At 35.7% G+C, this 24,402-nt stretch overlaps 1 protein-coding gene across 1 annotated transcript in view; it reads left to right on the top strand.

Moving 5' to 3' along the window:
* Window positions 1-8,463: 8,463 nt before the first annotated feature.
* CSRNP3 (cysteine and serine rich nuclear protein 3) overlaps window positions 8,464-24,402 on the top strand; it is a 103,993-nt gene continuing 88,054 nt past the window's right edge. The window contains exon 1 of the mRNA XM_004375561.2: window positions 8,464-9,037. The gene's annotated coding sequence lies outside the window, so the exon portion shown is untranslated. The remainder of the gene's footprint in view (window positions 9,038-24,402) is intronic.

Below are 24,402 nucleotides of genomic sequence, written 5' to 3'. Positions count from 1 at the left end.
GATTCTGATTTTAAATGGCTGCATGATATGTCATTACATTGCTAAATATAAATTAAGTATATTTAGGTGATTTGTAGCTTTAATCATTATAAGTGTGATTTCTTGAAATTTCTTTGTACATAAAAACTGCATTCTTCTTGTAGTCTATTAAACCATAAATTTATTGCTATCACCTTGTTCTACAGTGGCTATAGAATACAGTAAATTGAAGTGATGTACCCATAGGCTCATTAAGTCAAAGTAATAGTTATAAATAAAACAGACATATGTAGACAACTTTAAAGTCACGGCACTGTGAATGACTGGGAAACAGTAGCAGAAGAATGCCCAGTTTTGTCTCAGCCATCATAATTGCATGTTCCATAGATAATCATCAGTTATTAAAGAGGCAAAGATCCAAATCATGCTATGGCCTACAAACAGTGGCAAGTGCTGTGGTATCCATGCTTGTGAGCTAAAGATATCAGGGATCATAATATTCAAATAAAATGTGTTTACTCTTATCTCTATTCTTAATACCACATGGTTTGCTGTTCATATAAGAAATTCTTAGAGTATCTAGAAATAGTTTATTGAGATGGTAATCAAAATAACTTGTTTTTACTAGTTTGTTCACAAGGCTAATTGCTTTTCTTCAATGCCATGTTGATATTCTAAGCCAAAACAGGTGTAAAAAGAATATCAGCCCTTTACCCAGACCACCCAAATTAAATACTATCACTTTTTAATGTGAAGGAATACATATGTACTGTGATAACATCTTTAGCTAGCAATCATACACCACTATAGTGAAGGCATATAATTTCCTTCCTTCCTTCCATAAATAAAAACTAGAGTTAAACATGCTTGGATCATGGTTTCATGTAATAGTGCTCTTTGATAAAAATAGACATGAATAATGAATACTAAATAGCAAGCTGACTATATGAAGAAGAAAGAAAATGCATGCCTTATATCAAAGAAGCCAGCTACTAGCATTAACAGCAAGCCACTGAATTAATCTTATTAGAACACTTGCCTAAAGGAGAAAATCTAATTTATTTCTTGTATTTATTCATGTTATATGATTAATGTAAAGCATGGAGGTGGATTTCTTGATCAGGAGCATGGTTTTAATCTGCACAGAACACTTTTATATAGTCATCTTATACTAGTCCCACAGTTAAGTTCAGTTGATAGTATTCCAGATTAGAAGTTTTCTTGTGAAAAATGTCAGTCTTTGTTCTTTCGTAGCTTTTGATCAGGCCACTGAGAGCGATTCCATACTCTCTAAAGCTGGCTTGTGGTGGATAGAATTGTGCATCTGGTTAATAGATTTTGCCTATGAACTCCTCTACCAGGCAATGAGCACGTAGAGGCCAAGATGGTGTCTTTGTAGGCATTCAGTGTTTGCTGTTGAATGGACCCATTTATAAGCTTCTTCTAGTATTTTCCATCTTGTTTAATGGTATTGTTATCCATCCTGTCTCCCAAATTAAAGTGCAGGGCATCATTCTAGATTCTGGGGTCTCCCTCACCCTCAGCGTAAATATCTGATCACTTACTTTCTCCAATACCTTTCTTTTCTATCCCCAGGGCTGCCACAGTCTTCATAGAGCTTTATAACTTTTTCTAGGGTAGTCCAACGGTCTCTGATTTGGTCTCCCCTTGTCCAGGTCCTTGTCTATTTACTCTTGACAGAGCCTTCAGAGTTAATTAAAAAAACATAGTTGTAATCAAGCCACTTAGACACCTCCTTTGACTTCAAATTGGATCTAAGATGAGTTCCAAACATCCTGGCATTGATAATGCACAATCTCATGAACACCAAACTACCTTACCATTTTCAGTGTAATTTTTTTTAAAGTTTCCTTCACAAATATATGAATCATGGCCCCAGAGTCTTTACATATTCTAACACTTCTGCCTAGAATACTCTTCTTCTTTTCCACAAAAGGACTCCTATTCATCCCTTAGGATTTATTTCCCATGTCACCTCTTCTGTGAAGTCCACTGTAACTCCTTAGGTGGCACACTCCCAGAAGATCCACACTCGGTTTAAGCCACACTACCTAGGATTGAATCCTGACTCTGTAACCTTGGCAAGTCACTTAACCAGTCTGTGCCTTAGTGGCCTCATCTGTAAAACGAAGGTGGTAAAAGTAGCTACCTCATGGACTTGTGATGATTATATGAGTTAATTAAAACATATAAAGCACTTCAGGCTTAGTAAGTGCTTGATAATAGTAGCTATTATTAGATAGTATTATTCCCTCCTGTCTCTATGTTCCTGTACTTCTTATATATTCTTCAGTTATAGAAGTTATTTCATTATGTTGTACCTATTTCCTTGTATCTGTCTCTGCCTCTACACGGAGAGCCACTTAGCTTTCAGACTGTGACTTATTCATCTCTAAACTGTCATAGTACTGAGACAGGTTCTGAGTATATAGTACCCTGCTACTACTACCTGTTGCCGTTGAGTCAATTCTGACTCATAGCGACCCTGTAGTATCCAGTGAATGTTAAACGAATAAACACATGAATGAATGGACGAACAAACGAAGCCAGGCAAATAATATGCTAAAGCTGTTTCTCTATGTCTCTGTTATACAAATGTAAGTGGAGTCATTCTATTAGCCAAATTTTTGTAGACTTGTGTTGGTGAAGTGAAACATAGGAAACTCTTTGTGGGATGAGTTGACCCCATAAGCAATGTCGTAGCCCTTTTAGTTATGGTGTAACCTTCTCTTGACATGGAAAAGCCATGGGTCCTATTAAATTATTCTATTTTTTTTAACCTCAGTTCATGTTTGATTTTAGCATATTCTGTCTTTATTCTGTATTTTATTTTGTCCAGGTTAGACATCTAATCCAATGTCAGACAAAATCATCGTAATCACCTCTGATGGTCAGTAAGAAATAAATGAATCCTTTGTGCTCTCAGAGAGGGGGGTTTGCTTCATTTACTCTGGGGGAAAAACCTGGATACTTTCTTCTCTGGCTCACTTTGCACAAAGACTTCTTTACAGCCACATTCAAATGATTTATGTATACATTGTATATGCAGTAGCAGCAATTATAGAGCTATTCCTACCATTTAACCTGAATCATTCAGAGCAGCCATTCACTGGCTGCTTGACTTAATATCTGCTACTTCGGTCGTCTAATATTCAGAGAACGAGGAATCAAAAGAATACTACTTCACTAAGCTTATTTACTTTGCTAGGTAATGGTGTGCGTGTGTGTGTGTGTTTAAATCTTAGTTTGCATTCTCCAAAATTATCTGTTTTTATCTTTGCAGAGCTAGGACATGTTTGTCTTTTCCCTACATTTTTTTTCCTGTGCAACTTAGCAATCACATACAATCAAAAGTATAAATTCTCTCCCTATGTACTTTATTTAAAGACGGTTCAACTGTTTTGCAATTACTCTCAGCCTCCTAAACACAACATTAACAATATTTGTTGTTGACAATATTTCTAAATATTTGCAAGTTGAGAAACCAAGGCCAATACAAATCAAAATATTTGTGAACTTACTGAATCTAAAAACACTGGTTTAATGATCTGTACTTCTTGGGCCTTACTGATCACCGAAACATAGATCCATTGACTTTTAAGACTGTAGGTGAGCTTCGAACCCAGCTTATCCAGCTAATTTAAAATAGTCCTTCTTTCTTTATGATGTGTTCCTTTCATCTCTTTCCTCAATTACAGCCTTTAGTGCAGGCCCTCATCATGGCTTCCCTTCCCCTCTTCATCAACCCCTTGCTGCTGTCCCAGTGTTGTCCTCCTCAGCTGTCAAAGTTGTCTTCTTCACAAGTCACTTTGACCATACCTCTTTTCTTATCCCTTGTTGACTTCACCACATTTTATATGCTACAGAAATCTCCTCACCTCAGGCTTCGAAGACCTCCAAGAGGGAGCACCAGACTTCCTTTTTCTCCTTCAGCTTCCCAATACATGCCTAAATCTTTCAACACTTAAATCTCCTCAAAGTTCCTCTTATTATAGGTAGTAAAGCTCTTGCCCTTGCTTCTGACCTCTTCCCACCATGCCATTTTACAACTAGGAATTCCTTTTTCTCCCAGCTGGTTATGTAATCTCTTTTCTATTAGTTCCAGAAATCCCATTCCTTCAGTAAAGTCTTCTCAAATGACTCATTCCTCATTCACTTTGGGCACTCCCTGAACTTTTTAGCTGCTCTTTTTCCACCCTCCCAAGTTTGTATTTTCTTTTGGTGAAATCATCAGAGATTTCCTTGAGTATGTATGCCAGACTGTCCTTTCAAATCTTGTAAGGTTTATTATGTTGTCTCTGTCATATACATACCAATATTTCCACTTACCAACTGTGAGTAACTACCCCAACACTTAGTGGCTTCAAACAGCAACCATTTTATTATAGCTCATAAATTCTATAGGACAACAATTTGAGAAATACTTATGTAGGTAATTATTTTGCTCCACATAGTGACAGCTAGGGTTATTCCATGGTATCTTTCTGTGGGTAGGTTGGTTTGGAGGGTCCAGGATGGCTTCACACATGTGTCTGGCATCAAGAATGGCTAGAATCCTGGGCTCAGTTGGCACTGTTGACCAGAGTGCCTATATATGACTCTTCCAGCATGGCAGTCTCAGGGTAGTCAAACCTCTTACATGGCAGCTCAGTTTCCAGAGAGAGTTTTCCAAGAAGCCCAAGTGGAAGCCACAAGGCTGCTTTCGACTTAGCCTTAGAATTCCCAGAACATCACTTCTGTAGCCTCCATTGGTTAAGCAAATTTGCTGAGGTCACCTTAGAATCAAAATCAAAACCAAAAACCCAAACCCGTTGCTGTGGAGTTGATTCCAACTCATAGTGACCCTATAGGACAAAGTAGAACTGCCCCATGGAATTTCCAAGGAGCAGCTGGTGGATTCAAACTGCTGACCTTTTGGTTAGCAGCCAAGCTCTTAACCACTTTGCCACCAGGGCTCCTTAGAATCAAGGGAAGGGAACTTATACACTGACTCTTAATGGGCAGAGTACAAAAAAAAATTGCAATATATTTTATATATCTAGCTATATACATATATATATGTAAATATTTCAGTATGAGAAAAGTGTTCTCTCTTCTCGATTATAAGATCCAAAAAGAACATAACATAATGCTGCTTACAATTTGATATTTGATAAGTGATTTTTTAAAATTATGCTTTAGGTGAAAGTTTACAGAGCAAATTAGTTTCTCGTTCAAAAATTTATACACAGTTTTTTTAGTGACATTGGTTGCATGATAAATGATTTTTACATACAACAATTATTTCTGGATTTTAGGAAACAATATTGAAAATAAAGAAATTGTTTTGATTGTACATAAAATATATGTTCATCAATAAAATATTCAGACTTTAAAAAACATGTTCCTACTTTATTGCCTTCCCATAAATACACTCAACACGTTTTTTTTTAAGCTAGAGAGACTATGATCTTTTTGGGAATGGCATATATTTCATTTTTATATCCCTAGCAACTGTCTCATAGCTTCGGTACATGGTAACCTCGCAATAAATGTTTGTTGAATTGAATTAGTCCTGGATTTTGAGGTTGACATGGTCAACTTATTGACATCTCTGAATGTGTTGTGAAAGGAGGGTGAAATGCAGCAAGAAAATTCAGGCTAGTCAAGGGGTAAATCCAACAGGAGGTGTGGTATATATACCAATTATTATGGTTCCAGGAAACATAAGTGATGGTGTCTGCTAATCTTGTCCATCTTACTTCACCCACTAGAAATTTCAAGGACTTATCCATTTAGCATAAGTAAATGCCTAAATTACTGCATGAGCTGGATAGTGAATATTTCGGATTACTTCTGACAAGCTTTGGTTATTTTGTAGAAAGGGGGAGCGAACAAAATGATTCTGTAATGCCTCTTTGTCATTAGGGAAAAACCAAGCTGATAAGAGGCAATAGTAAGAGTCAAAATATGTTTTTAAATTCTCAACTTTTAATATAGCAAAGTAAATTAAAACATCATGTTAATATTGAATGGAATTTGCTTCTTTAAGCTGTGATCCTGGGTTTGTCTGTTAATTTCAAATTTAAAGAACTCTTGGCTGATGAAACTGTTATTTACATAAGCAGAGGCACTGTTGTTCATTGTGTGATGTGAAAATCAGAAACTCTGCTGCAATTCTCTTGCCATGCTGCTGACAGAGAATTCCAGAATTTTGATTGGAAGGATGGACGTGTTTTGTAATTTGTCTTAATCCTGAGGCAATTTTTTTGCGATTTAAAAAAAATTACTTCCTAAATTATTTTTTTTTCCTGCATATATTAGGGAAAAAATCACCTCTTGCTTCCAAAATTCCTGTCTGCTACTTATTGTATCTGTTTGTCTGTGCTATTAGGGTAATTTATTTAAAAATTCTTTTAAACAGTCATTAGAATTTTATGACATCTCCTCATTTTTTTACTATTAGTTGACAATGTTTGGTTAATACTAATTTAGGGAACTGAAGTATAAACGTATTGCTGTGTATTTCCTTGTCATGTTTTGCAAAGACATGTCTGTTCTTGTTTTACAGATTTGAAAACTAAGGCATAAAGGTGCTAGAATAACTCACCAAGGTCATATTAGACATTAGTAGACCCAGGAAGATTATCACTATTTCATGATTCATTCTGTTTCTTTCCAGCTCTCTTGTTCACCTTCAAATACCTTTTCAACATTAATGAATATAATAGGCTCTAACATTTAATACATTAAGGTTATAGACCATAGTCTTTCCACTGGAGACTCACTATTTTACTGGTAATTTATTGTAATTGCTAGCTATTTTTATATTGCTTGTATTTGTTCATATTTCTCAATGCTAAACTTTTCTTTGCTACATACACACAAACTTCATATACATGTGGATTTTTTTCCAGTTTCACACTTCCTCCCACCACCACCACCAAGAACTTGGAAGTAACTTAGTTTTTTGCTGATTTGCTTTCCTTCCATTTGGCAACCATTTTGTTTCACTGTTTTTGAAGTGATGCAGTAAAAGAAAAATGGCTGCCTTTTGTTTATTTCTCTGTACATTAGCATGATGACATCATCAAAGATATTAACTAGAATGTACATATGTTTAAGAATTAGAGGTACACTGTAGGCCAGAAACACTCCGTTTTCATTTTTCTGTTAATGCCCCCAGGTTTTGTAGCTTTAGGGTAGTTCTTGTGTGCAGAGGGAAAATTGAACATGAGCCTTTTGGAACAAGTACACTAAAATGGTGACATTAAAAACATTTCTGAATATTTCTTTCAATGTTAAGAAAAACCCATCAAAAGGCATTTATTTAAATCATGAAACATAATAAATCAGTGCTATCCCAACTAATAAATATAAAGAAAGGTGTTAAATCATTGTATTTAGGGGCTGGGCTATTTAGTCATGCTCGCCTATTCTGACTTAAATTATTTAAAAAAATTTTAATTGACATTAAAAAAATTTTCAGTTACAAATTTTTCCAGAAAAAAATGTATTAGTAATGCAAACAGTGTTAACTATATCACAGTTTAAACAGTAATATATATTCACTCTTTTTCTGGTTAATTGTATTATTTACAAACACTATTAATATCTATAGAATATAATATCTATATCTAGCAATTCAGACAGTTTATTTTCTAATCTTCCGTTATGGTGCTTCTGACTTTTCTGTACCATTATTAGGAAGTAAATTTTCTGTGCTCTTTGTTGCTCTTTGTATGTATTTGTCATGAGATTTTCACTGAGACTTAAAAGCAACAAGCTTTCAATTACCAATTCAATTTAGACAGATTATTAAAGAGATAAGAAATTGATTTTTTTCATCAAATTCTAATTACTGAAATCCTTTTGTAATTTGGGCAATCTATAGTCTATTTTCAAAAGTTGAGATATTTTAAGTAGTTATTTTTTAATATTTCAGGAAGATAATTTATGTGTGTGTGTATATATATTAATTCAGCATCTATACAGCAGAAAATTCCTGTAAATGTTGAGTAGGCATCTCTGAAATGACTTGTTAACACTGAAATCAGATAAGGTAAACCATATGCACATTGAGGTAAGCTGTCTAAAATAAGTTACTGCGATTTTAAGAATTAATATGAACCATATGTCCCTTAGATCTTTAAATTGAAATCTTCATTGTTCTTTTAAGTCAGCTGTTCTTCTAGGAATATGTCATCTTTTGAGAAGAGAAATTAATCATTGACTTCATTTATATACATCAATAAAAGAGACTTGCCCTTTCATCTCTTTATTAAAAGGAATTAGAATGTCTTCATTTTTATTCATATATAATAACGATTAGTGATTGAAATTTTAGTTGAGGGCATTTTGTGGGAAAAAACTACTTATCATTTTAGAAAATAACCTCAAAGAAAAAGAAATGCCAGCAATCTAAAGGTTAAAATTTATTGTCAAAACATTCAGCAGAGCAAGGCTCTTTAATGACATATGTACAAAAGTTCTTTTAGAAAGCATAAAGTAGAACAACAGCTTTTTGCTAGTTCCCCTTCCTTAAATTGTTATTCAGCCCCTTATTAAAATAAAATCTAGTTAACTTCTTTTGAATGCCTACTCAAACATTTTCTATAATAAAAAAAAATCTTGTGAAGGGATTTCCGTAAGTTGTGCTGTGTTAATGACTAAAGCAGCTTCATAATCTCTTATTCCTTCCTCCTAGTAGACCTTAGCTGATAAAAATATCCCTAGACACAGTGAAATCTGTGGCATGCCTGGCTCTCTCAGACAAAACTCCCATGTGATCACATATAGGCAGCCTCAGTAAGGCTGATGCCGTGCAGCAAGCAGTAGGTAATGAGTCTTTGTGCAGAGTGAAGCTCTTGTGGCTGAACAATAAAGCATATGGTACCAGCAATAAAACACAGGGCTGGGAAATTTAAGAAGATTCCACTGAACCAGGAAGACACCGTGCCTTTGGTGATGCTGACACATATTATAAAATGATAATCAATTTATTTTGGATTCTAATGAATAAAGAGTGCAAGGACTAGGACTTCAGCTATTTGAACAGGTCAGTGATTTTATAAATTACTCCAACACTTCCTCACGTTTGACTGGATTTACATTAGGGTGGGCTGATGTGTGTTTTGCCTTTAACAAAAACTTTGCAAGATATTTGTAGTATGCAATAGGAAAGATGCACTTGAATTGACCCAACGCGATTAGATTGTTGATGTAGTCAGATATGATAAAGAAATGTTTATATCATTACATTAAACCAAAAAGTTATCTATTCTATTAAATTTATGGATAAGGAAAAACCATATAATTAGTTCTAATCATCTATATGAGCAGAAATAATATGAAGCGGAATACTACTAAATATATAGCTCAAATAAGAAGCTTCAAAATTAATGTTTCCAGTATTAAAAAATTCTTTATTGCAATAATTTACGTGTCTTAGAAATTAGATGGTATATCATTCAGAATTTATTGGTGTCTTTCAGTATATTGCAAGAGGAAGGTTTGGAATATTTAATATTTTAAATAAAACAATATAAAACAGGAAAATTTTGAAATGTTTAATAATGCATCTACAAGAACAATATATTTTATATTTAACAATAGTAATGTGTATATAAACTTGCTGTGTGCTTTTAATTTTTCATGTTATATTCTTTTGATAAATGGAAAAGATTATTTCACAAAACCTTTTATTTCATAGATATTATTCCATCACATATTAAGAAAAACAAATTAGCTTAACTTTAAAAAGAATGGATTAATTATGTGATGATGCATATTGCCACTCATTCACCATTTAGAAAAGAATATGTGCTTTCATGTGTATTTCTAAAAATATGTACACACATGACCTTCTTTATGTGGAAAATAACCACTTCTGGGGTTTATGAGCAATAGAGAAGTTTACGTTTCAAATAGAGAGATTGCTGTGTGTAGGAAGACAAGGGAAGAAATAACTCTAGGAAATAATAGCACCATACTGAACATCTTTGCCAAAGACAGACAAGCAGTACTGCTGTGTGAATCTTTAGATTTAAATAGAGTTTAACTTTACTCTACATGTTTACTGCTGTATTGTTTAAAGGCATCCTGGGACCTAAATTCTTTACAATTAATTTCTTGGACACCATTTAGGATGATAATCTCTAAAGCACTAGGGCACATTTAACATTTTATACAATTACTATAATGATCTCATGTATTCGTATAGTGACTAATATAAATTTATGCCTGTATGATGCTGTTTAAACCACAATAACAAAAAGAAACACCTCATGTCCCTGCTTATGTGTGCAATACGTATTTCAATGAAAAAAACAGCTGTGTTTCCAAAAAATAAAAAAAAGAAGTTAATGAAAAATTTAAACTGCCCTTCCAAATGTATTTAAATGAAGTATTTTGACTATTTGGGTCTCCTTGGTTACCGAAGTCGCTGCTGCCAGTATCTTTTTTTGGGGGGCGGGGGGGGAGCGGTGAGAATAAGACTCTAAAACAAAGAGTTAAAAACGTTTAGCCATTAATAGACACGGGGGAATGTGATACTGACAGCCCAGTAAAATCCGTGCCCACTCCCCATCGCGTATTCCTGCTCTCCCGTGATTCAGGTATTCTGGCAGAACTGCAGTTCCACAATTCCTTACCCAGCATTCCGTTTCAGATGCTGGAGGACTGCCGGAGCCTTATGCAAATGAGACCAGCTCAGAGGCTTTGACTGCAGAAGCGAGAGGAGGGGGGGCAGAAGGGAGTTCAAAGGTCACAGGGCTGGTGGAAAGCTGGAGCTGTTGCCTGAAAAAAAATGTACTGGGCTCCTCTGCAGCAGTGTTTTGCAGCAGTTAAATGAAGTGTGCTTTATTTCTCAGAGTGAAGATTTTTACGGCGTGTGCGCGGTAGTCGTTTAAAGTGCACGCAGGTATGGTGACAGATTTCATGATGCGCCTGCTTTTATTTCTAAAGAAGACACTGATGATGAGGCTTGGCTATTTTAATTCATTGTGGACATTGCCAGGGTGTTCCCGTTTTTTCAGGCTTCCCTTACCTAGGTTATTCTTTCAATCTTACTAACGTTTTCTCTATTTGAAACAGATGTTTTGTTCAATGGAGTAATTTTTTGTGTGAAAAAATTGGGTTTGGGCTGCTAAATAATTCCATTTTTTTGAAAGTTTTTGATTGCAGGGAGATACCTCAGTTGAAACATCTAGATAAATATCAAGACTTTTGACTTTTAGAGGATTTTTCACATTGTTAAAAAATGTATTTTAAGTAAGAACTGGATTTCTAGACTAAGATTCTTGTGAGGTATCTGGAATTAAATAATGGAGTCCTTTTGTTCATATCCTACACAAAATCCTAAGGACAGTTTTAATAAAGTTATATTATCATTTCATGATAATAAGAGGGGGTTTCAGTTTTGAGAATTTTCATTCTATATTTTATGGCTAAACATCTCATCAGAAAAATCATTTCTTATTTTGGGATTAGATCCTTTAAATGCTTTGAATTTCCTAGTTGTTATTAATTTTCTATGGGACTTTTTAGATAATGCTATTTTGAACTCGGTATGTTCAACTTCCTATGACTTTTCCTTTCAGTTAAGTCTGGGTTGTAAAGTGATCCTGATAAATGTCACAGGACAAAGGTCTTCTTTTTCCCGGCACTAAATATCACACTTTTGTAAAATGTGTGATTACATCATAGTAAAGTCTGACCTGCACCAAACAAATATGCGCTCAGTTTTATTGTTCATAAGCCTGTGTTGTTTTTATTTCCAAAACATATATTTTAATAAACTTAATTGAAGCAGAAGCTCAAACTATGTTTATCCATTTCATTAAAATTTTTAAATATATCAATTCAGCAGTCACAATGTTGATGGAAAAAAAATGTTGTTTTTATTTGCATCAAGTGTGCATCTGTCTATATTACAGGTTGTGTGGGTATGAAGATATGTTGGCAAAATGAAGAGGCAAAATAGTGTTTAGTCATGAAATTACTGCTTTATGCTTTTATATTTGCATAGGATATTTAAAAATGAATTTTATGAAGCTGAAGCACAAAGAGCTAGCACATATTTAGATAAACTTAATTACTTTCTTTGCATTGGGAAGAGGGAGTTAATTTTATCATAATGATTAAGACTTAGTAGTTTGGCAACAGTGTATTTTATTAAAAAACGGGGGAAGGGAGGACCAAACAGAAGGATAGCCATTTAAACAGTGAAGGACAATTATTTCAAATATTTACAAAATTCACTTTATGGTGGTCATGTAGGACAGATTCTCATTCTTTATCACTCTATGGGGGCATTATGACATTTATCCAGGATCCTGAGATTAATTTAGGAAAGGAATTCATGTATTGTGTGAATGTTTTTAAAATGCGAAAACTGCCATTTTCTTCTAAACTCTTTCTGTTTTGCAACTTTCAATAATGACTCTGTCTGAAGTGGGTATATTTTAAATAAGTTGCTTCCTTCTTATGTTGAATGGAGTATGCTTTCCCCTGGTCCAAACAAAATATTTGTAGACTTTTGCTTTTATGTATATTTGTAGACTTTTGCTTTTCAAACAGCGAAACAAAATCTTTCTTACTGGTCAACCATATTTAATGCAACTATTTTGAATAACTCAAGCAGTGCCCTTAGTTTGTATCCACTAACCTCTATGTGTGTGTTCTAGGCAGAGCACAGGAGGGAGAGAAGAGGGAGTTTAAAATTCATTTTGGCAGCTCAATACTATTAACTTTGTAAATGCAACTGCTACCAGTTAGCACGTTCTGAATATAGAAATACATAATGCGAGCAAAGAAAGACAGCCCATGAAGATTCTTTGAGGAGATGTGATAATAGACAAATGTGAAATAAAGAGAATTGTTGTGGCTCTGTGAGCCACAAGAGAGCTATACATGTCCTCCAGCAAATTTATGGCTTTGAATATCCTGGATAATTTATGTCTCTATGCAAATTCAGTCAAAACTTTGAAGTCTTTTTGCATTGGCTTGAGCCATGCTACTTCCATACAAATCTCATCACACGTACATAGTAAGTTCTTGGTCAGGATAACTAAATGTATATAGAAGGATATATTTGTATAAATACAATTCAAATCAAATTTGGGAAGTGAAAGAGTAAATATAGAGCAATCAAAAAAACAAATCCTTGAAGGATATCCAACTGGAGAATATAGTATACTTGGAGAAATAGTGTTATATCAGACTTCAAAGGAATCTTTAAGGATTTTTCAAAACTGATTCTCCTGCTTTCTAATTACCAGTCTGTCTTTGTCATCATTTGAAGCTAGAGACCACATTGTAGCCTTGAAAAAGATTTTAGGGCAAACATGTTTTACTCAGTCTAACAGCATGGAACATAGTCTGCGATTTACAAAGAACTGTTAGCATCTCAAAACCTCACATGTAGGTTTTAAGTTTTGTTATTATCACTATATATGTTCTTATCCTGAACTCTAGTGGTGCCTATAAAATAGAAAAAAGAACAAAAGTACTTGGAACATATAGAAGGAAAATGCTCAAAATAAATAAGTATTCATAATGATCACATTTCTTTATTTTAGCTGGGCATCTCTTAAGATAAATTCTTAGTGTTAGGCAAATGATGAATATTCTAAATCCATATGTCTACTTCATTTTGGAGATAATTCTTCCCATATGCTCTCTCTAAATTTTTATTCCCTTGCTTTTCAGTATTTCACAATTTCATCATTTTTAACAAAGTTGTGCTAAACACAAAGTAAGTTTTCGATGAAAAATATGACATCTACGCTTTACATCATCTACAATGACGTATTGAAAATGGGTTACATTGATCATTATGTAGGTAATATATATACTTAGATGTAAATATAGGTGAGCAGGGAACTAGACATTTTAATTGTTAAAGGTATCTCAAATCAAAATGATTGCATTCTTTCAATCACCTATTCTAGAATTTAAGTAGAATTCTATCAATTTTATTAAAAAGTATAAATACAATCAAATTGTAAAATGAGTTTAAGGATCTTTCTTTTCTTCCATGTTATTAGAGCTGTAGTAATGCTACAGTAATACTTGTGTACAGCTGGAAATTTATCTGTACTACAGAAACTAATTTTTCAGATAACTGAAGTTTACAACTTGAAAGGCCAGTTTTTCAAAATGTTAATGGTTTTCATGGAAGCAAAATATAGTGCACATCATTTTGTCTTGTTGAGCAAAGTGGAAATCAGTTTAGGCTTTTCTTTATGGTAGAAGTATCATTATTTCCACCATTATATTGACCTATTATGAAAGACAACACTCTTCTCCAACTGTAACCCAACACCAAAGACCTCTTGCTATTATATGCTTTTATAAATCTTCTGTGTAGTTTTTTTATAATTTTAGTCTCTCCTTTCTCACATTAATATTTATTATTTTTTAATACAGTTAATAATTTCTCCTAGTCTGAGAGCAATTCAAACATCAAGTTTATACTCTGTGTTTTACATTAAATTCTAAATCATTTAGACTTTAGTGGGCAAAGAGTGAAAGATAAACATACTGCTCTACAGAAGTCCTGAACTTGTATTGAACTTCTGACACACGCACATATATAGTAACATCTAAAGGAGCCCTGGTGGTGCAATGGTTAAGTGCTTGGCTACTCAACAAAAGGTTGGTGGTTCAAAGCGACCCATCGACTCTGCAGGATAAAGACCTGGTGATCTGCTCCCATAAAGATTACAGCCTAAAAACCACTATGGGATGGTTCTGCTCTGTCACATGAGGTCACTATGGGTTGAAAATTGACTCTATGGCACCTAACAACTAAGAGCATATAGTACCTGCAGTCCCTGGGTGGTGCAAACAGCTACACTCTTGGTTATTAACAAAAGGTTGGTGGGTCGAGTCTACCCAGAGGTACCTCAGAAGAAAGGCCTGGTGATCTTCTTCTGAAAGATCACAGACATTGAAAACCTTATGGAGTGCAGTTCTACTCTGACACATGTGGGGTCGCTATGAGTTGGAATCAACCTGACCACAACTTTTTTTTTCGTATATAGTGCATAGAGCGTAGGAACATAGGAAATAAGCGAAATTTAATTTTAGTTTTTCCTATGTTCTGAAGTGTTTGGAATGTTAAAAATCTTTTGAACTTCAAATAAATGAAAAATTATTCTTTGCTGCTGCAATGAGAATCTGTCATATTAAACCAACAGAAATTTGAAATTGCTTTATGTCAACTGGGATATGAAGGCTGTCTAGCATGTATACCAAAGAAAACACACAGACCAAATTTTTGTGGCTCTTGACCAATCCTTCGGTGCTGTATACCTCTTGCCAATTTCAGGAGTTGTGGTCCATTTCATTCTCAAAGCCTGGAGTCAGATTCACCACCTGCTACCACAGTGCTAGCTGAAGAGTGGTTGCTTGGGCAGTCCTTTATCTCCCCGCAGGCTCATGAATCCATGTATTCATTTAGAAATGCATTTAATTGTATGTGTGTATGTGTGTGTGTGCCCCTTTTGTTCTCACTCATTCTATGCAAAGAAAGTAAGATAGCTGAGCCATCAATCACTATTTCTTTGAAAATTCATTAATACAGTATATGTGTTAAGATACACAAGGTGGCTAATTCCATTTTAGTAGGTGTTCTCATTTACTCTGAAGAACTTCGAAGATCTGAAGGAGTGAGTGTTTTTCCAGTGTTGGCTTCATGAACTTAGTGCCAAATGGTACTCTGTAAGAATGATAACTGGTCCAAAAGATTTCAGGAATAGTGCATATTCTGGTTCTCTTTTGCACGTTAGCATTTTAAAAGGCCTGAGAAGCACTACTTCGACAAACCTGGCTAACTTTGTTTAATACAATAAAGCCTTGTAAATTTATAGCAATTTATAAACAATTAAAAAACTAGAAAATACTGTGTACTATTTTCTTGATAGTAATATTTTTATCAAGGAGCCCTGGTGGCACAGTGGTTAAGTGCTCGGCTGCTAACCGAAGGGTCAGTGGTTAGAATTCACCAGCCACTCCTTGGGAGAAAGATGTGACAGTCTACTTCCATAAAGATTATAGCCTTGGAAACCCTATGGGGCAGTTCTACTCTGTCCTGTAGGGCTGCTAGGAGTTGGAATAGACTCACTGGCAACGGGTAATGCTTTTATCATGTAGTTTATTGGATGTGGGAGGTCAAGCTATATCATGAAGTGTGAAGAGGTTGAATAAGATAGTGGCTAAGAGCTTAGGTTCAGGTCTCAACCCTGGTGTCACTTCAAGATATGGTCTGCCACTTACAAGCCACATGGCGTTGGATATGGTACTTGAACTTTATAAGTCCCATTTCTTCATCTGCAAAGTGGGGATAATAGTGTCTATATCAAAGTGTTTTTATAACAGTGAAATTATATGATGCATGAGAGCACTATAAATGACGGCTAATAATATTTTCAACCCATAGGAGTTGATTCCCTAGTGTTGATAAGGCAAGTTCAGCTTAAGCCCATAGTTATAGAGAGTCGTGAAGGAACAGCTTAGGTTTCAGTGGAGAAAGAAGAGACGTGTTTTCCAAAAATAGACAACTAGCACTTTAGTGGTGGTCACATCTAGGTAGGACTGAGTAGCTAGTGGCTAGTACTCTGATGGAGTTTATTAAAAAGGCAGTCACCATGGTAACTAAGGTTCAAACTATATGTTGCTTTATAGATACCTGGAATCTTTCCAACTAGAAGCACAATCCGTACAGACATGATGTGGCAATGTGTACTTTTCTGAGCTCTTTTGTATTCTCTATTGCTTTTAAAATTTCCGTCTTTGTGCCTTTGCTGTACTGTATTTCCATTTTGACTCTGTATAATGAAGGCATCAGTTATTTATCTCTGCTCCATCCAGAGTTTCTGTCCTATCCATAGACTCTGAAGTTTTCAGTTACAGAAAGATCCTGGTACATATTAGGTGCCTAGGAAATGTTTGCTGAGCAAATGCTGCTATGGAGCATAAAGAGCAGAATTCCGTCTAATGACTTAGAAGTGCTAATTCGTCTGAATCATGAAATGATCTCTGTGTCAAAGATTTATTGCTATTTTAGACTTATGTGTCATAATGATGTTTTCAAATATTTCCTCAATTGATTTAATCACAAGGAATTTCAAAAGAAATTTAGAAAATATATTGGCAGTTTTTATTTTAAAGTTATGTTAACAGTATACCTGGAAGTGTTTTTGTTAAATATGCACTGGTAACAAGTTTTGGATAAGTTGGTGGAGAGCAACATCATGACTCCTGCTTTTGTGAAACTCATTTGAATCGTGAGGCTTCTCTAAACAGTGAATTCCCAGTATTTAAATGATTGTTTGGTGTGACTTATTTTCATTATGAACAGGTTTTACTTTGTGCCAATAGGACATTCACTGAGACTTGAATATCCAGATATTTAATCTTACACTATATATTATTTTTACTAATTGCTGCTTAATGCAGTGTCAGCTGCAGGTTGAATAACTGTTGTTCTCTGCTTTAGATAGTAAAAATCTATATTGTGCTGAAGGTGGTGATTCATTGTAAAGAACGACCAAAGTAGTATTTTCTAATTTTTTAAATTTCCTTGCTTTTCTGTGCAGTATCTATGGCAGGATCCAGTACTTGGTTGAGTATGGTCCTAAAACTTGGTTGTATTTTATTCTGATGTCCACTCTAGAGTAGTTTATGATAGACGTGTTTTTAAAAGTTCCTTTTCGTTTAGACTATTCTGGTGATTTCTCTTGAAGGAAAAGAATGTCATATCTCTTAGATGCTCTTTGACCTACACTGGCTGGTCTGTTTTATTATTTAGTCAGATACTCTCTGAAAGACTGAAAGGAAACTTCGTAAGTGCCAAGGAGGGGAAAAATGTTATCTTCCAATGTGCAGTAATAATAATTCGAAATTCTTCCACATCTTTTTGCCTTTCTTTTCTTAATGTAGCAAGTCTTGCCAAGTTGTTCAAGGAATTAGACTAAGTATGTTCTTTAGTCTTAATAGCAAGTATACAAAATAAATTTTTCATTGACTTCACGTGGTACTTTTATTGTTAGAGAGGGGAAAATAGGCTTACACCAGGCGCTTAGTCAATTTTCAGCAGTTTTAAAAGCCTTATCATATTGTTGATTGGTTTTATCTGCTCTTGCTAACTAAAAGAACATCCTAACAGTTAACTTTAGGGAAGGACTTTTGACTCCTACCCCAGTATGTACTTCATTATACTATGTTGCCAAATACCAAATGGTGATCAATGTTTAGGACCTGGAGGTATTAAAATCCAAAGGCCCTGCTTTCTTATGTGAATACTCATCCCAGTGGCACATGAGTGCAGGTAACATGGAAAGATTCTTTGAGGATCTTCCAGCCAGACAGAGTCATAGAGAACCCCTTTACCATTGGTACGTGGAGAATCTGCCCAGCCCTTTATCAGCAGGACAGAAATCAATTTTGTCATTGCAGTTTGCACAGGCTGAAGGAAGAGGGTATGGACAATTAGAGACACCAGCATTGCATGGAGGCTACAGGCTTTTATTATTTACTTCCAGTCAGTGACGACTGTAGTGCTTTGCACCAGAGCCTATTTTTACTAGTTATGCCCTGCCCATTGTTTTGACAGATGAGGAAACTGAGACCCAGCAATGTGATTCTCTTACTTGGAAAAAAAAAAAAAATCATTTGTGTATTAGTTTCCTATGGCTGCCATAACAAAGTAGCACAGAGTGGGTGACTTAAAACAACAGAAATTTATTCTCACAGTTCTGGAGGTTAGAAGTCCAAATGCAGGATTTCTAGCAGGGCCATGCTGCCTCTGAATGCTCTAGGGGAAGATCCTTTTGGTCTCTCTCAGCTTCCGGTAGCACCGGGCATTCTTTGGCTTTCAGCTGCAACATAATTCCATCTCTTCCTCCATTTTCATATGGCTATCTTTCCTCTGTGTCTGTGTGTCTCTTTTATAAGGTCACTACCCATACTGGATTAGGACTCTAGTATGACATCATCTTCAAAAACCTATTTCCCAGCAAGGTCACATTCATAGGTATCAGGGGTTAGAACTTCAACATATCTTTTTGGGAAACACAGTTCAACCAATAACACAGTTGTTAGTAGCAGATCCAGGATTAGATTCCAAATTAATGACCATTAATTTACTGAGCAGGCAGTGGAATACATATTCAGTCCGTGAAAAACCTTACAGTCGAGTGTGAGAAAACGTCAGGCAAACCAATAATTATATTACAGTGTGATGAGTCCTGTTAAATGCATGGACCAGGTGCCATGAATGCAAAGACGTCACTTAACCCAGTGTGACGCTAGTCAGGGAACATTTCTCAGAGAAGGTATGGGTCGGGCCTAAGACTTTGGACAAATGATCTAGACTTTCAAAATCTCAATTTCCTCTGTTAAAACTACCTTGCAGCATTGGTGGGAAGATTACAGAGAATGGATACAAAGTGCCTGGTCCATAGTAGTTACTCACTAAATACTGACTGGCATTATTATAAATGGAATGAGGCAACCTAAGTACCTTTTTAGGAAAGACAGACACTGCCTGGGAAAGTGAACTTAGCCTAAAATCATTGCAGTCAAGTAGCCGTCAAGCCCTAAATTTACAGATGAGGCCAGTTTTTTGGCTGTTGTCTTAGAGTAGTATGTGTTAGCTGGGGGAGCACTGAAGAAAGGCACCATCAGAATCAGTAGGGAGTGTCCTCAGGAGATGCAGTAGGCCCTTTGGCACACGTGCCAGAAGAAAGTGAGGGATCTGATAAGAACCCTATCTTAACGAAGTGGGTGACCCTGGCAGTAAAGGGAACAGGGAGGCCGTAGATTTGCAAACTTCTTTTTTAATTCGAACTAATGTGCCCACTATGACTCTTTCTCCAAGTTCTGGATATCCACCAACGCTGGGGAAATGGTATAAATCAGTATAACAGAGGTTCTTAACCTGGAAATCCATGGACAGATGTTATATACTTGTGCTTATGTACACTGTTTTCTGGGAAAAAGGTTCATTTCTTTCATCAAAGTCTCAAACTGTGAATCACCAAACAGTAAGTATGTTGAGATGCACTGCAAATAAAGTAACTCAGACCTCTAACTCAAGGTCAGTCAGTTCTAGCATGAGGAATTCATACAAAAATGGAGAACCCCGTAATCATTATTTCTTTAGCAAAAATATTTATTAGGCAGAAGTGCTCCCGGGGTTCTTGGCTTAAGCAGATACCTGGATAAGAGAGGTGTATTTGGCTGACTTGTGCTTCTCACACTGGCAAGCCACCAAGCAGCATTTTTCACATTGGTGGTGCCCCATGGAAATACCTTGCGGGATTTTACCTTGTAAAATCACTGCCAAATCCCTATCTTCTTGGCGACAGATAAGCTAGTCTCTTGCCAAATGGGTTAAGGCAGAAATGGCCCAAGTATTGTGGAAAAATATGTCTTTTTTTTTTTTTTTTTTTTTTTAGAGAAGTGCATAACCATTCTTAGAATGTGTGGAATAATATATATTCAATGATACGATTCTTTTGCTTACTCCATTGCTTTTGTGGTGGCTTACTTTCTAATGAACAATTATATTAAATATTACTGTTGAAGGAGCATTTCCCTCACGTACACCTGCATTTTTTTCTTTTAATCGGAATATTACATATTGTTATTTTGTAGCTGCAACCTGTGACTTGCTGGAAAAGACCTCATGGGGAGGGAGAATTATGTAGACATAAACCAAAAACCAAGCCCATTGTCGCTGCGTTGATTCCGACTCATAGCGACGCCATGAGTGTAGACATACTGGATTCCGACTCATAGCGACCCCATGAGTGTAGACATACTGGGTTCCAGTTCTGGCTTGCTGAGTAACTTTGAACAAAGTAGTTAGCCTCTCTAAAATTTTATTTCCTTAACTTTAAAATGAAGATAATACTGCTAAGATTGTTGGAAAGAGTCAATAAGATCAAGATTGTAAAGTAACTAGCACCTAACGGATCTCGGGAAATTTAAGTCCTTTTCACCTTCCCTATTCTTCTGCTTCGAGCCCTAGTAGCACAGTGGTTAACAGCTCAGGCTACTAACCAAAAGGTTGGCAGTTTGAATCCACCAGCTGCTCCTTGGAAACCCTATGCGGCAGTTCTACTCTGTCCTGTAGGGTAACTAAGAGCCGAAATCGACTTGACAGCGACGGGTTTTATTCTTATGCGTAATAGGCTCTTGCTTTGTACTTCTCCTGATCTACAGGTTTTATACCAATGGACAAAACACACGAAAAAAGAGTATAAGCATGATATAAATGATACTGAAGTTAAACATTAGCAACAAGTAATAGAACTGGTACAATAAACACAGTGCATAAAAACTTCTCTGTATGGTCTCTATGAGTCAGAATTGACTCGACAGCAACGAGTTTTTTTGTGGGGGGAGGGTTTGAATCACTGCCTAGTCCACATTTAAGAGGCATCCTTAGGGAAAGAGCTGAGACCAGGATCACGGTGGCTAAAACTAAGAGCCACGTAGTAGCAAAGAGAGGAGCTTCTAAATGAAACTGGAAATTCACCTTTACCATGGTTGATGTAAGAGAAATATGATGCCACATAATACTCAGCATTGAGGAGATGATCTTTAAAGGTAAAGATCACAATCCCAATTCTGCAGGCCCCTATACAAAGAATATAAGCAGGGTTCAATGAGTAAGAAGAAAGAGAAGGAAAAAAAAAAAACAGTTTAAAGGTTGAACAAGAAAAGGCTTTAAAATCTGAGTCAAAGTCTCTGGAAAACATTGAGAACTGTTCAGATATTATGAAACCTGAGAAGTCATTTCTTTTTGAAGGGCAGCTGTTCAGACTAATGATTATTTGTTTTAGTATTGAAACTTTAGTCTGTAGCTCACATTTGATTAGCACATAGTGTAAGGGGAGAACATCACAGACTATTCAAAATCATAGTTTTAAAAAACAGGATGAAAGGATTTAATATAAACTTAAAATTTTATCCAAATATTTAGGAACACATCTGGTTAACTACAGATGCCACCCAAAAGAATACAGATAACGTAGTATAATGGTTTCTTAACTTAGCTTTTCTTTCTTAAAAATTGGAATACAACTGGTTGTTGTTGTTAGGTGCCATTGAGTCGACTTTTGACTCCTAGTGACCCAATGTTACAAAGTAGAACTGCCCCATAGGGTTTTCTTGGCTGTAATCTTTATGGGAGCAGATCACCAGGTCTTTTCTTTCACAGAGCCACTGGGTGAGTTTGAACCATCGACCTTTTGGTTAGCAGCTAAGTGCTTAACCATTGTCCCATCAGGGCTCCTTGGAATACAACTTAAACACCATTCAGTTGAGCAACTGCCTGCTTCATCCTTTACCTGGCCCAGTAGACAGTCTGGTTAATGAAGTGTGGCACTGTGAATAAACTTGCTTTTGCCAGCTAAGTTTTTCCCACCTGCTATCACTGATGACCTGGTGGCACAGTGGTTAAAGCACTCAGCTGCTAGCCAAAAGGTCAGCAGTTCAAACCCACCAGCCGCTGTGCAGGAGAAAGATGTGGCAGTCTGCTTCTGTAAAGATTACCGCCTTGGAAACTCTGTGGGGCAGTTCTACTCTGTCCTTAAGGGTCGCTCTTGGAAACCCTTTAGGGCAGTTCTACTCTGTCCTATAAGGTCACTAGGAGTCGGAATCGACTCAACAGCAGTGGGTTTTTTTTTTTTTTTTAGTCACTGACGAGCCACACACCAGTACACCAGTATTTTCATCAGTCTGCTTGCAATGTATCTTATGCCATCATTTGTATTTGCTTAAGCAACCAGAAGAAACATAAAATTACCTTCCGTTCTTAGTGAAGGTAAAGAGGAAAAAAAACTTTTTCTATGCAGTTCAATCCAGGCATTGGTATCTTCTGGACCATAGATCATTGATGATTGAACAGCCTTACCTTATCAAGGTCATTGGAATATCACTTTCCTATAGTTTCTTACGTTTTTGTTGTTGCTGAAGAATTTGATGAGAATGAAAAATAAATTAATTTATTCTTTGACAAAGTATGAAAACTTTTCTCTCATGCCACATTGTAGTGCAGGTTGTCTAACATGCCCCTTGATCTGTGCCACATCCCTAAGGTAGAAAGGCCTTTGTGAGCGATCCTTGCTGTTAAAGGTTACTTTTACTTTGATCAACTACAAAACTAGCAAAAAGGCAATGCAGCGGATAAACCCAACATCCCAGATAAAAAGAACAAATGGAAGCATCAAGAACCCCTCTGTGCCTTTTATCTGTAATATTGCATTGCTTGTTTGCGAGTTTTGTAGTTACTTCCTTTAAAATTCATTTCTTCTTGCATGAGTGATGTTAAGTCAAGCCTGCTCTTAACCTGTTAAGCACCACCTACCCCTCACCTTTTACCGTTTGTTTGATAATTTCCTGATTCATCATAACGAACTTAAATATTTTTATTTATTGGGTTTCATCCGATTGGTAAAGGGCAGGAATACTCGTATGCTACGGTTCTAATCACTAGGGGGCTTTTCTTATGTAAATGTTTTTGCTGATTCACAGTCATTTTACTTTTTCACCAACAGCACCATTAGGGTTGCTAGATAAAATGCAGCATGGCCAATTAAATTTGAATTTCAGATAAACAAATTTTTTTTAGTATAAGTATGTCCCAAATGTTACTCATTTTTTATCTGAAAGTCAAATTTAAATGGCTTCTTGCATTTTATCTGGCAATTCAAACTGGTTATTCTTCAAATCAGATAATCTGCTCTTCCAAATTGGTGAATCGATGATATTCTTAAGGCATATTTTCTGTGGCGATTTCCTCACAATAAACAACACAGCATTAGAAAATAGGGATAGAACATAAATAGAAAACAGGATTAAGCGTTAGATGACTGTAAGTGTAATAGTAAGAACTCAGTGATTTACCTATGAAAACAGTGGAATTTTTAGATTGTCAAAAGAAAGTGATGTGAACAAGATTCCAAAGAAGCCCAGTGTTTAGATTGAGCCACTCTTCCAAAGGCATTAAATTGTACATTTTTATCTGTCGTATTCATTTGGCATCCTTAGCCAAACTCTCGTCGTCTTTATATCTTTCTGGCTTCTTATATTTTTTCCTTTGAGCTCAGCATTCTCTTTGCCTTCCCCATAGGCCAAAAATATATTAAATAAAATAACTGTACTTTTAACCACAGAAAATCTACTGTGGTTTCTTTATCAACTTTTTTTTTGAGGAGAGAGCTAGAAATTGTTATACTTTTCTACTGCTTTTTCAAAAATGTGCTCAGAGGCTGCTGAGCAATGGTTACATCTAATACAAATAGGAACTAAATAGTATATGTTAATTAAAAATAACAGATTTCCAAGATCACAAGATGTTTATTTAAAATAAATTAGTTCTTAATTAAATTTTGCAATGGGCAAAGG

Source organism: Trichechus manatus, unplaced genomic scaffold (genome assembly GCF_000243295.1).
Source record: "Trichechus manatus latirostris isolate Lorelei unplaced genomic scaffold, TriManLat1.0 scaffold00037, whole genome shotgun sequence".
NCBI lineage: Eukaryota > Metazoa > Chordata > Mammalia > Sirenia > Trichechidae > Trichechus > Trichechus manatus.
Note: the sequence above shows the minus strand (reverse complement) of the source record. Positions and strands in the feature narration are given on the sequence as shown.